The 15,079-nt window shown below is 41.5% G+C and overlaps 1 pseudogene; it reads left to right on the forward strand.

The window, feature by feature from the left end:
• The first annotated feature begins 3,131 nt into the window (after positions 1 to 3,131).
• LOC136152319 (mitochondrial inner membrane protease subunit 2 pseudogene) lies at positions 3,132 to 3,473 on the forward strand (annotated as a pseudogene).
• The last annotated feature ends 11,606 nt before the right edge of the window (positions 3,474 to 15,079 follow it).

Raw genomic sequence — 15,079 nt, forward strand, 5'->3', positions numbered from 1 at the left:
TTCTCTAGAAATGGTGAACTACTTTTGACCATTTCAAACCAGTTCTCCCTTCTACCCATTCATCATCCATGGTCTGAGTAATACCTTAGATTTGAGGCAGAAGAGTTAAGGAATAAGAAGTTAAGACAAAGCCTTCAAGTGTCAGTTAATGCCAACAATTTGCCAACAGAATAAAAAAAATCAATAGACTGTAACCTGCCACATTTCAGCCAGTTTTATACACATACACACATCCAGGTGCACACCAAACCCAATGAGTAGGAAGAAACAATATTAAAATATACCACACTCTTACCTTTGCCCGCATTCCCCATAGCTCACGAGTACGGAGAAGTGCTTCTTAGTAGCTGACAATCCTGGCAGATGCTGCTCTAATGCTCGAGAAAGACAAGCATCTTTCACCAGCACCAGCCTTGGAACAGCTCCAGAGAAATCCTTTTTCTTCCTCCCACGCACACATTTCTCTCTGGGCATGGCATACATTGCCAGTGGCCTCCACCTCCACCCAACCTACAGACGCCTGGCCCATAACACCCTGTAATTAATGTCATCAGACGAGCCAGACCGAGTGTCACTCCACTACACATGCTCTCTGCTTGGCAGAAGACACTGTCCTGCAATCAGGGAGGCATGCCCCAGCCACGGTCAGCAGGTGCTTCCCCAGGTCCCGAGAAGGACTGACAGCCTTTCATGCCCACTCTCACCAAGGCTGCCTCCTGACTAATCATTTCTATGAAACTGCTCAGTCGTCCAGCTTAGGTGGCCAGTGTGTAAGCACAGGAAAAGTGGAGGCTTCCACGCAGATAAGGCCCACCCATGACCCCGCTTCTCTCTCCTGGGCCAGTCCACTAAGCCAGGCTACTCACACCCATTCCACCCAAGGGGAACAGATGAAAGCTGCAGAGAACACCCCTCATCTGAGCACAGCCTATGAAGATTAAGAAAACTCAGGAAAGAATATTCACAATCATTGCGGCTAGTTTTGGTATTTGGACCCAGTAGCCAATAAGAATATTTCTTAGTTCTTGCTTAAAAAATAAGACACATTGAACTGTGTGTAAAATGCACCCATGAAATTGAGATTATTCTAGATAAATAGCATAAAACAAAGTAAACCAAGAAGATGTAGAAAATTCATCTTTTCAAACGATGTTGCCAAGACCTAAATCATTCTATTAACTAGAGTTTCCAAATCAGTATGGAAATAGTTTTAAAAGGGGAAAAGAGACCTCCAAAAACTTCCTCTTAAAAGTTAAATATGCTATCAGTTAAGATCAAGGGAAGGAAAAAGTGAAAGTAGTGACAGATTTTCTCTTCTCGGGCTTCAGAATCACTGTGGATGATGACTGCAGCCATGAAATTAGAAGACGCTTCCTCCTTGGAAGAAAAGCTATGACAAACATAGACAGCATATTAAAAAGCAAAGATATTACTTGGCTGATAAAGGTCTGTATAGTCAAATCTATGGTATTTCCAGTAGTCATGTACAGATGTGAGAGTTGGACCATAAAGAAGGCTGAGGGCTAAAGAATTAATGCTTTTGAAGTGTGGTCCTGGACAAGACTCTTGGGAGTCCCTTGGACAGCAAGGAGATCAAACCAGTTAATTCTAAAGGAGATCAACCCTGAATACTCATTGGAAGGACTGATGCTGAAGCTCAAGCTTCAATACTTTGCCCACCTGATGCAAAAAGCCAGCTCACTGGAAAAGATTCCGATGCTGGGGAAGATTGAGGACAAGAGAAGAAGACGGCAGTAAAGGATGAGATGGTTGGATGGCATCACCGACTCAATGGACATGAACTTGGGCAAACTACGGGAAATAGTGAGGGACAGGGAGGCCTGGCGTGCTATCGTCCACGGGGTCACAGAGTCAGACACGACTTAGTGACTGAACAACAACAGAGATCAAGGAATGGTTAGCAGTTTCATTAGGTGTGTATCTGGATACATAAACTTGGAGGAAGGTGACAATAGAGGTTCTTGATATTTTTTTCTCACTCTTGTTACACTTGTGTGACCTTGGATGCATAGAACCAGAACCAGCTTCAAGATTTGTATGTCCAAGAACAAAAATGAAAATGTGGGTCCCTTGTTTATAAATTGTTGGGATGTTGACAACAGTAACCGCAGAGCATTAAAATAAGACTGAGGCTCTCCCATCTAAAACTGGACACGGTACAACTATACAAGTTGCACAAACATGAAGCTGGCCCTGAAGATAAAGCATTTCTCTTCTGGTTGTTGAACAACCTGCATGGAAACTACAGTGTTAATAAATGCTCCTGGGCATCATCCATTCTGGGTAGAGTGCCCGAAAACTCAGTGTCCCTATGAAGCATCACTCCATGCTGGTATCACTTGGAGAGAAGAGTAGTTCCTGCCATCTGACAAAATCCTGAACTGGACTTCCACAAACATGGCTGTTCCACTGGAGATTCAAAAGCTTTCTGCCCCCTGAGACTAAACAGACATTTCTCCAAAGAAGACATACAGTTGGCCAATGGGCACAGGAAAGCATGCGTGACATCACTAATTATTAGAGAAATACCAATCAAAACACAGTGAAGTACCACCTCATACTGATCAGAATGTCCATCATTAAAACTTGTAGAAACAAGAAAAACTGGAGAGGATGTGGAGAAAAGGGAACTCTCCTATATTGTTAATGGGAATTTAAATTGGTGCAGCCACTGTGGAGAACGGTATGGCGGTTCCTTGAAAAATTAAAACAGAATTACCACAAGATCCTGCAATCCCAGCCCTGGGCATCATACAGAGAAAACTATCATTTGAACAGATGCATGCCTCCTAGTGTTCACAGCAGCATTATTTACAATAGCTCAGACATGCAAACAAACAAAACGTCCCTCAACAAATGAATGGATAAAGAAGATACGGTGTATATATGCAATGGAATACTACTCAGCCATAAAAAATGAAATAATGCCATTTGCAGCAACATGTGGACCTAGAGATTGTCACACTAAAGGAAATAAGGCTGCTGGCGGAGGGCGGGTTGGGCAGGGAGGTCCCTTGGGCTGAGCCGCGCAGCAGGGTTTTAGCCAAATTGGGCGAGGGCACAAAATAACCACTTACCCTTTCTCACCGAGGAGGAGCGGGAGAAAGGGCATGGCGCAGTCCCAAGGCTGGCTGAGAAGGTACTTCAAGGCCTTTTGTAAAGGCTTCCTTGTGGCGGTACCTGCGGCAGCGACTTTCTTGGATCGAGTTGCCTGCGTGGCAAGAGTGGAAGGTATATCGCTGCAGCCTTCTTTGAATCCTGGGGGGAGCCAGTCGTCTGATGTGGTGCTTGTGAATCATTGGAAAGTGAGGAATTTTGAAGTACAACGTGCTGACCTTGTGTCATTAGTATGTAGCCTCCCAGGCTCCTCTGTTCATGGAATTCTCAAGGCAAGAATACTGGAGCGGGTTGCCATTTCCTTCTCCATGGGATCTTCCCAACCCAAGTACTGAACCCACTTCTCTTAGGTCTCCTGCATTGGCAGAATTCTGCCTATAAGGATGCTTTATTGACAACATTTAAGCATTAAAATCATAGAAAAAGCAAGAGAGTTCCAGCAAAACATCTACTTCTGCTTTTTTGACTACGCCAAAGCCTTTATTGACTCCATCAAATCCTTTGATTGTGTAGATCACAACAAACTGTGGAAAATTCTTAGAGCCATGGGAATACCAGACCACCTTACCTGCCTCCTGACAAATCTGTATGCAGATCAAGAAACAACAGTTATATCTGGACATGGAACAATAGACTGGTTCCAAATCAGGAAAGGCATACATCGAGGCTGTATATTGTCACCCTGCTTATTTAACTTATATGCAGAGTACATCATGAGAAACACTGGACTGGAGGAAGCACAAGCCGGAATCAAGATTGCTGGGAGAAATATCACTAACCTCAGATATGCGGATGACACCACCCTTATGGCAGAAAGTGAAGAAGAACTAAAGAGCTTCTTGATGAAAGTGAAAGAGGAGAGTGAAAAAGTTGACTTAAAACTCAACATTCAGAAAACTAAGATCATGGCATCTGGTCACATCACTTCATGGCAAATAGATGGGGAAACAATGGAAACAGTTACAGACTTTACTTTTGACGGCTCCAAAATCACTGCGGATGGTGACTGCAGCCATAAAATTAAAAGATGCTTGCTCCTTGGGAGAAAAGCTATGACCAACCTAGACAGCATATTAAAAAGCAGAGACATTACTTTGCCAACCAAGGTCTGTCTAGCAAATCTATGGTTTTTCCAGTAGTTGTTTATGAATGTGAGAGTTGGACTATAAAGAAAGCTGAGCACAGAAAAATTGATGCCTTTGAACTGTGGTGTTGGAGAAGACTCTTGAGAGTCCCTGCAAGGGACTGCAAAGAGATTCAACCAGTCCATCCTAAAGGAAATCAGTCCTGAATATTCATTGGAAGGACTGATGCTGAAGCTGAAGTTCCAATACTGTGGCCACCTGATGTGAAGAACTGACTCATGTGAAGAGACCAATGCTGGGAAAGATTGAAGGTGGGAGGAGAAGGGGACGACAGACGATGAGATGGTTGGATGGCATCACCGACTCAATGGATGTGAGTTTGAGCAAGCTCTGGGAGATGGTGATGAACAGGGGAGCCTGGTGTGCTGCAGTCAATGGGGTCACAAAGAGTCGGACACGACTGAGCGACTGAACTGAACTGAAACATAAAGAGATATAAGATGACAAGCATGCATAGTCATGATCAGATGTGTGTTATGTGCTGGAAGTATGAAAAGTGATGTATTCCTGACTTAAGCAGTTATGAGAACAGTCTTATTGAAGGTCTCTACCCAGTTTTTGTCTCTTTAGATATTGACTTTATAGACACATATATGCCTGGAACTCCTTTCTACCACTGTTCTTTGGGACTTCCAAAGGAAATTGTTGGTAGATAACAGTTTTGTTCAGAACAGATTTATATGATGTGTGTTTTCTCTTGGGTGCTTAAAAAAAAAAGAAAGAAAGAAAGAAACTGGCTCTGAAGGTAAGCCTAAAAGAAAAATAAATAGACAAATAAATGAAATAAATCAGAAAGAGACAAGTACCATATGATATTACTTATATGTACACTCCAAAATATGACACAAATGAACTTATTTACAAAACAGAAACAGTCTCAGAGAAATAAAAAACAAACATAGATACCAAAGGAAAAGGGAAGGGAGGATTAAATTAGGAGTTTTGGATTAGTGGATACAAAGTACTATATGTAAAATAAATAAACAACAAGATCCTACTGTATAGTTGTGTGTGTGTATATATATATATATATATAAAACTGAATCACTTTGCTGTACACCACAGATCAACACAACATTGTAAATCAACTGCACGTCAAATTTAAAAGAAAAAAAGCTTTCTTCATTGCCAGGAGAAATATCAACAACTTCAGATATGCAGATGATACCACTCGAAAGACAGAAAGTGAAGAACTAAAGAACTTCTTGATGAGGGTGAAAGAGGAGAGTGAAAAGGCTGGCTTAAAATTCAACATTAAAAAAATTAAGAGCATGGCATCCAGTCCCATCACCTCATGGCAAATAGATGGGGGAAAGTGGAAGCAGTGGCAGATTTTATTTTCCTGGGCTCCAAAATCATTGTGGATGGTAACCACAGCCATGAAATTAAAAGACACTTGCTCTTTGGAAGGAAAGCTATGACAAACCTAGACAGTGTATAAAAAAAAAAAAAAAAATGAGGAGACATCATTTTGCTGACAAAGATTTGTATAGCCAAAGCTATGGCTTTTCCAGTAGTCATGTATGGATGTGAGAGCTGGATGACTAAAGAAGGCTGAGTGCTGAAGATACTTTCAAATTGTGGTGCTGGAGAAGACTCTTGAGAGTCCTTTGGACAGCAAGGAGATCAAAGGAAAGGAAATGAACCCTGAATATTCATTGAAAGGACTGATGATGAAGCTGAAGCTCCAATACTTTGGCCACCTGATGTGAAGAGCTGACTCATTGGAAAAGACCTTGATGTTGGGAAAAATTGAAGGCAAGAGGAGAAGGGGACAACAGAGGATGACATTTTTAGGTGGCATCACTGACTCAATGAACTTGCGTTTGAGCAAACTCAGGGAGATCATGATGGACAGGGAAGCCTGGCGTGCTGCAGTTCATGGAGTTGCAAAGAGTTGGACACGACTTACCAACTGAAGAAGTAATATTCCTGATGTCCTTGGGTTTACTAGAGGTCAAATAAGACCTTATTCTACCTGTTACAAATTTGTCAACAAGAAAAGTAACAAACTTTAAGAAAACTAAGATTTGTCCTTTCAATAAAGGGAAGTATGAAAAATAAATAAAAATACGGAAATGAGCACAAAATTCCTTTCTCAAGATCCACTTTTCACAAAACTTTCTGTAGCATTCACTTAATTTATTCTAGCACAATTTAAACTTTTTAAGTTGTAGAATATCTAGAGAGCTCCTAAAACACATAATTATATCTAAACATTCACCCAAAACTCTTAACTCATTTTCACTTTTTTCCCTCAAAAATTTCTTCACATCAAGTTACTTTCCTTGCTGACAAATTTACAACAGATGTAAAATCTTATTTAGGTTATATTAAATGTAAGGAAAGCATTTTGCTTAATATTATATTTAATGTTGATGACTCAAGACATGTCTATATTAATTAGATCAACAAACTTAAACATCAATTCAGTTCAGTTGCTCACTCAGTCTGACTCTTTGCAACCCCATGGACGGCAGCATACCAGGCTTTCCTGTCCTTCACCATCTCCTGGAGCTTGAAACTCATGTCCATCGAGTCAGTGATGCCATCCAATCATCTCATCCTCTGTCGTCCCCTTCTTCTCCTGCCTTCAATCCTTCCCAGCATCACCATCTTTTCCAATGAGTTAGTTCCTCACATCAGGTCGCCAAAGTGTTGGAGCTTCAGCTTTAGCATCAGTCCTTCCAATGAATAGTCATGATTGATTTCCTTTAAGATTGACTGGTTTGATCTCCTTGCAGTCCAAGGGATTCTCAAGAGTTTTCTCCAGCACCACAATTTGAAAGCATCAATTCTTTGGCGCTCAGCCTTCTTTGTGGTCCAACTCTCACATCCGTACATGGCTACTGGAAAAACCAGAGCTTACCAGGTACTAATTTAATATCGACAATTTCACAGTTCACATGAATCTGAAATTCAATTAACTTAATTTCATTTGAACTTAGAATTGTTTGGTTTGTAAGCGTTAACTTTAAGCCAATAATAATTTCCAGTTGCTTAGAAACCTCTGGAGAAACCTGGAGAATCCCATGGACAGAAACCCGAGTAAAAAAACAAAAAACTGGCTTAAGGAGCTTCATTTGTGGTCTTTGCTTCAGTTCAATGGGTCTTACAGATGCTAATAAAAGCATTATAATAATTAAAAGTTAACAGAAAAAGTTTGTAAGGAAAGTCTAGGTATTATTTCCAACAAGGAAAATTTTTAAGGAATTTTCTCAATGAATAAAGAAATCTTTGGATAGTTATTTAAAATGGGAAAATTAAAATGGACAGTTATGTGATTAAAACAAGATTGGTATCAGTACGCTACATAAGAAATTAAATGGGCCAAAAGGGACCCCTGTCCTGTGCTATGCTGAGTCACTCAGTCGTGTCCAATTCTTTGCGACCCCATGGACTGTAGCCCACCAGGCTCCTCTGTCTGTGGGGGTTCTCCAGGCAAGGATACTGAAGTGGCTTGCTATGCCCTTCTCCAGGGTAACTTCCCAACCCAGGTATCGAACCCAGGTCTTCCACAATGCAGGCAGATTCTTTACCATCTAAGCCTCTAGGGAAGCCCTAAGAAAGTGGAGGAGGACAAAATCTAAATTTGGAATGTTTACTCTCAAAAATAGTATGGCAAAAGCCACGTTTTCAAAAAATGCAAATGAGCAAAATACACAAATACAGAACAACCCAAGAAGATCAGATAGAACATTTACATCTCAAAGATACAGAGAAATGCAAGTGTTTGCCTAGAACTCCTCTGTTTGAAGTCTGAAAAGATATTTTTACTAAGCTAGCTCATAACATTAATGTAACTTAACTACATATGCAATGAAAGAGCCCCTCAATTTTTAGGGTGAGATTTCCTTTAATTTCCAATTAAGTGAATACTTATAGGTTTTGTACATACATTAACCCAGCTTGGGTGTTGGCAATCTGTTGTTCCTTTTTCTTTTATTTTGAAAACTTTATTACCCATTTTGAAGTCAATGTTTCAAGATAAAATTGCTAGTGACAATCATGTGATGGGCCAGTGTGTGCTGCTTCGGAGCTTAACTTCTATGGTTTTGCTCCAGAGTTGTTTTAGCCCCCTCCTATGTGTCTTCGGTCTCCCAGTGGAGTATAAGACTTCCTCAGGTGCTCAGATCATGGAATGGCCAAATATTGTGCATGTCCATGGTTGAACGCTTTGTTAATTACATGAGTGGGTTTCCCTTTAGGGATAGCGTCACAACATGAGGTCTTGCCTCAACCTTCAATTTCCTTAAAATTTCTCAGTTGCCCGAGGAAGCTGTTGCTGGCGAGGAGGATAGACTCCCTTCTTCAGAGCTCAAAACTACTCATAAGATTTCTGTTTTATTTTGACACGCTCTACTAAGGCAACCAATTCAAGAAAACACAACGGGCCAGTTTGCTCCCTAATAACTTGGTCCCCCCTTGGTCAGTGTTTAACTATGTGTTTAAATAAAGTATTCCTAGTCTCTAAATCGAGGCTAACAACCACGCAGTGTCCAAACTGAGGCTTTGCAGTGCCTTGCACACTGAGGATCACCTACTCAAGGAAAATCTTCCCAGTGCCTTTTTACACTGAGGGTACCCACTCAGTACCTAAACTGAGCAAAATCTTCCTAGTCCTACAACTGAGGATAACCCACTCAGTGACTAACCTGAACAACCCAGGTAGCTCTTCTTGAAACCAAGTTTCAAGGATAACCTCTTTTCCCACCAAGTAAATCTTAGGATCATCAACCAAAACGGGAGATCTGGGAACCAGGAGAGGCTCTTTCAAATCCGTCTGGACTCCCCGAGCAGGCAGATAGGCATGAAGGGCCTCTGCTGATACCAAGGTCCAGGTTTTCCCACAGCTCAGGTGGAGGGGAGAAATCTACTCTGGTCCCTTCATGGTCACCATAACTGTCGACTTGAAAAACAGTCACAACCTAAAAGTTGAGAGCTGTTTCATTTGGTGGGAGTTTTTAGGACTTCAAGCCCGGGAGACAGCATCTCAAGTGACCCTGAAAGAACTGTTCTGAGGAGGCAGGGGGAGGAGTCAGGCTATATAAAAGCTTGCAACAAAGGGCAGGTAAAAGAATGTTTGTGAATTAAAGAAAATCAGATATCTCAAGTTAAGGAATTTAGCACTTTTCTATATATGAGAAGATGCAAGAGTCGGGGCTCACTGAAAGGATTCCTTTCATGTGCATCTCAGCTATCTAGGGCCAGTATGTGTGTTTTTCACATTCTGAGTTCCTCTGGGCTCGCCATAGGGAGTGGCTGCAGTCTGATGGCTGCTGATCACAGGGATTCTTCTCCTTCCTGAGTATCCTGGAGGGCTGGAATCACTGAAGACTGAGACATCTTTGTTTATTGACATGGCAGGAAATATTCCAGTTCTCAATAGAGATGACCACAAAACTAAACTAAATTAAATTAAAATCTTAGCAAAGAAAAGGAAATGAGGTCATGCATTTTGTGGTAGCAAGCAGTAGTCTTCTCACCTTGGTGAAGAGAAAGCTCATGAGAACAGCAAAGAGAGACAGGGTAGAGATCACAGCAGGAAAAATAGGACATCTAGCACATACCCAAAACTTACTCAACTTGGTCTTACTCAACGCTATTTGTCCCACTTTGCCAGTTTCAAATTAGACAGCATCTAGGCTTTTGGTTGTTTGGATCCCAAGAAAGTTCAACTGTGTGTTGGATAGGATCTTGCCCCATCTCACATTAGAGGGGGAAAGTTTTAAACTTGGATTTCTCATTGCTTCTCTGGGAGAATGAAAGTAATAAGTTACAGTACACATGCTTCTCTCTTGTGGGGCCCAGGCTCCAGGGTGCATGGGTTCAGTAGTAGTGGCGCATGGGCTTCGCTGAGCCTCAGCATGTGGAATCTTCCCAGGTCAGGGATCAAACCCGTGTCCGCAGCTCTGTCAGTTGGATTCTTAGCCACTGGACCACCAGGGAATTCCTGCACGCTCATATTCTTAAAGTTTATCATTGCTTTTAGGGAGCCCAGCACTAAGGCAGTATCTCCTACCATTAGCCCCAGCCTACAGTGGATGGCCACCACTTCTCTAAGACCCACTCCCTTACTAGTGCACTTCTCATTATCTTAATGAATAGAGTATCCTCTGCCTCCTCTTGGATAACATGATAATGGATGTGTTCTCTGGTCTTATAAAATGAGACCACTTATAAAACAAGACCACTTAGTAAATCCACTTTAATATTCTCAAGTTTTGGGGCCCTCTGGTGCCTTCTGCAGTGCTCTGCCAAGGCAGTTCTATTTGTTACCTTTATCATGCCCAGGCTTTGAATACTCATGCCTAGTGGCTTCTAAGACAGGCTCCAGATATCCTTGCCAGGTCATTAAATTCTGAGTCACATAAGTTCCCATGTCAATAAACTTTCCCTATCTGACCAATACCCATGTACTCCAAAATTCAAACATATTCTTCTGGTTCCTGTTGGTTAATATTAGCTTGGTCCCCCAATTTTGGGGGGAGGCAAGGTATTTCATCTTGGTGACAGAAGTGTATTTCTCTCCTAGGCTGTTGCCGTACAGCCAGTGAGGTATAGTGGTGCAAATCCTGAGAAGGCTGATCATTCTGTGAAGCAGCCACCTCGGGGAGTCTTCCATGGTTTCAGGTGAAGAGAGGCGATTTTACTCTAATAAAGAAAAGGCAACTGCTTCTGCCAACTCTAAGGGTTTAGAAAAAGAAATCAGGGAGGTCCAAATTCTGGGACCTATCCGCTCAAATACCTTCACTGCAGGTCCGAGACCCACTTCTTGGTCAAGGCTCTGACTTCACCCTAAGAGACACATCAAGGCTACTTTGCCGCTCTGCCGTTTTCAGTCAGATTTTGGGTTTGAGTTTTATCACCATCTTCTGATCCTTGCCAGTGATGGAGGTCTCTATGAACACTGCTGTTGAGGCCCTCGGTTTTCACAGCTTGGACTGAATTTCTAGTTGTCTGAACTGAGCCTGTCATTCTCTTCAAGGTTTTTGAGGCAATTAAAATATGCCATCTCTTCTCCTAATACTATTCAAGTGCTGGCCCTATTGCATATTCTGTTTCCTCTTCCACTTATACCTCATCTTGTTGCATGAAAGAGGAGGCTCTAAGTAATGTGATGTGAGAACATGCCAGAGATCCTGCTCCTTTTCCACAGCAATGGAATCCTTGCTGACATCTCACCAGGAAGTGATCTGACTCTAGACTTTCATCCCAACTATTGGCTTTTCACTAATGTTTCCAGGAACACGTCTTACTTTATGTCCTTCTCCACAGTCAAAGGATTTCGTACAGTTAATGAAACAGAAGTAGATGTTTTTCTGGAACCCCCTTGCTTTCTCCATGATCCAATGAATATTGGCAATTTGATCTTCGGTTCCTCTGCCTTTTCTAAACACAGCTTGTACATCTGAAAGTTCTTAGTTCACATACTGCTGAAGCCTAGCTTGAAGGATTTTGAGCATTACTTTGCTAGCATGTGAAATGAGCACAATTGAATGGTAGTTGGAACATCCTTTGGAATTGCCTTTCTTTGGGATTGGAATGAAAACTGACCTTTTCCGGACCTGTGGCCACTGCTGAGTTTTCCAGATTTGTTGACATATTGAGTGCAGAGCTTTAAGAGCATCATCTTTTAGGATATGAAATAACTCAGCTGGAATTTTGTCACTTCCACTAGCTTTGTTCTAAGTAATGCTTCCTAAGGCCCACTCAACTGCACACTCCAAAATGTCTGATTCTAGGTGAGTGACCACACCATCATGGTTGTGCAGATCATTATGACCTTTTTTTCATATATATAGTTCTGTGTATTCTTGCCACCTCTTCTTAATCTCTTCTGCTTCTGCTGGGTCCTTACTGTTCCTGTCCTTTATCATGCACATCCTTACATGAAATACTCCCTTAATAGCTCCAATTTTCTTGAAGAAATCTCTAGTTTTTCCCATTCGATTGTTTTCCTCGATTGTTTTGCAATGTTCACTTAAGAAGGTCTTCTTATTGCTCCTTGCTGTTCTCTGTAAGTGTGCATTTAGTTGGGTATCTCTCTCTCTTTCTCCCTTGCCTTTTACTTCTCTTCTTTCCTCAACTGTTTGTAAGGCCTCCTCAGACAACCATTTTGGGTTCTTGCATTTCCTTTTCTTTGGGATGGTTTTGGTCACCGCCTCCTGTACGATGTTATGAACCTCCATCTATAGATCTTCTGGCACTCCGTCTACCAGATCTAACCCCCTGAATCTATTCATCACCTTCACAGTATAATCATAAGGGATTTGATTTAGTCACACCTGAATGGCCTAGTGGATTTCCCTACTTTCTTCAATTTAAGTCTGAATTTTGCAATAAGACATTCATGATCTGAGCCACAGCCAGCTCCAGGTCCTGTTTTTTGCTGACTGTATAGAGCTTCTCCATCTTTGACTGAAAAGAACAAAATCAATCTGATTTCAGTATTGACTGACTGGTGACGTCCACATGTAGAGTGGTCTCTTGTGTTGCTGTTTCCTTCTCCAGGGGATCTTCCAACCCAGGGATTGAACCTGGGTCTCCCGCATTGTAGGCAGACGCTTTACCGTCTGAGCTACCAGGGAAGCCCCGAACACACAATACCATGTATCAACTACACAGAAGAGAAGTTAGAAAGATTTAAAAAAATAAAAATAAAAAAGGAAGGGAAGAAGGGAGAAAGAAGGAAGGGAGGGAGGGTCAGAGGCATGCAGGAAGCCTGGGAGGTACCTGGCAGACCCATTGCAGAGGGAGCTGTTGCCTCAAGTAGGAATTTGGATGAGACAGTCTTGAGTCAGATGACCCCTCCCTGCCCCAGTTTTATTCAGATATAAATGACATGCATCACTGTCTGAGTTTCGGGTACACAGCATAAAGTTTGACTTACATATTTTGAGAAATGATTACCCAATAAGTTTAGTTAACATGCATCCCCTCATATAGATACAATAAAAAGAAATGGGGGGGGGGGAGGCAAAAAAGCATTTCTCTTTGTGATGAGAGCTCTCAGGATTTACTCTTAATAGCTATCATATGTAATACACTTGTCCTTATAAAAAGCCACTTGTTTATAAGAACATAATGAACAATCTTTACATACACAATTTCTAGTTACGGGTGACAGATCTATTAATATTTGAGAGATAAGAGAGTCCTGGGAAAGTACTTCACTGGCTCCTTGGTCAGGTTAAAATGGTTCATGGCAAGTACATTATTATTACCCCTTCTGAGTCGCTAACCAGCACCCATTGCAAATGGAAAATCCAAACAAAGAGACATAGTAATCATTATGAAGACTTAATTTGTTTGCATTTATCTCTCTACCAAAACACCTGAAGGTGATTTACACAATAGCAATGAAATCACCTATAGCAATTGCAATGAAATCGCTCTTAAGAGTCCCGTGGACAGCAGGGAGATCAAACTGGCCAATCCTAAAGGAAATCAACCCTCAATATTCATTGGAAGGACTGTTGTTGGAGCTGAAGCTCCAATACTTTGGCCACTTGGTGCAAAGAACTGACTTATTAGAAAAGATCCTGATGCTGGGAAAGATTGAAGGCAGGAGGAGAAGGGGACAACAGAGGAGGAGATGGTTGGATGGCATCACCAACTCAATGGACATGAGTTTGAGTGAATTCCGGGAGATGGTGATGGACAGAGAAGCCTGGTGTGTTGCAGTCCATGGGGTCACAAAGAGTCAGACATGACTGAGCAACTGAACTGAACAAAATCATCTGCTGTGAAGAAAGATGTATAGGACACAGAACAATGAGGAGGGAGGAGAAGAAAGAGGAGGTAAGAAGAGTTGGAAATAATATCTTGGTCATCAAAGTTTGAAAACCAGCTCCATGGGGTGTTTGATGCCATGCTGGGAAGTTTTACTTCTGTAAGGAATGAGGAGCTTGCTAAGGGCTTCAAGCTAGAGAGTGATACAATCTTTTTTTTTTTTTTTAATTAGTTATCTCTGAGGAAGTGATGTGTAGACTTTCATTGACTGTTTATCTTCCTCACTGCAGCGTGAGCTCCTGAAAGAGTTTTTTATCTGCTTTGCTCACCGTTGTATACCTAACACAGAGCAGGAAGTAAAACAACAACAAAAACTTCTCATCGAATGAACAAGCAAATCCTGGCAATTAGTAAAAAGGGAGAGACTTAGATCATGAGCCAAGGCGAGGTGCGGCTATGCTCTGTGGTGTAAATCACTCGAGAGTTTCTGGGCACACACGTGTGCACAGGCTGAGAAGAGGCTGGCTAAAATTAAGGAGCTTCACAGTTCACTATTGAATTTTGTTTGTTTGCTTGTTTTTTTAATCTAGATAAAATTGACCTATAGCAGAATACTCATTTAAGGTGGACAATGATTCTATATCTGTATATAGTGCAAAATGATCACTACAATGTCTAATTAATATCCACTACCACACACAGTTACAAATTTTTTTCTTGTGATGACAGTTTTTAAGATTACTCTCTTAGCAACTTCCATTTATACAGTATAGAATTGTTAGCTGTAGACACTATGCTGTACGTGACATCCCCAGGACTTATTTTATACCTGGAAGTTTGTACCTTTTGACTCTCTTCACCCATTTCACCCACTGCCTACTCACACTACTTCCAACCTCAGGCAACCACCAGTCTTTCTGTTTGTTTGTTTTTGGCTTTGGGGGAAGGGGTTGAGGTACAACTGACATGTAACATTATATTGGTTTTAGGTGTTCAACATAATGATTTGATATTTTTATTTATTGTGAAAAGATCACTACGATGTCATTAACATCCATCAG

Source organism: Muntiacus reevesi, chromosome 21, assembly GCF_963930625.1.
Source record: "Muntiacus reevesi chromosome 21, mMunRee1.1, whole genome shotgun sequence".
In the NCBI taxonomy this organism is placed as follows: Eukaryota; Metazoa; Chordata; class Mammalia; order Artiodactyla; family Cervidae; genus Muntiacus; species Muntiacus reevesi.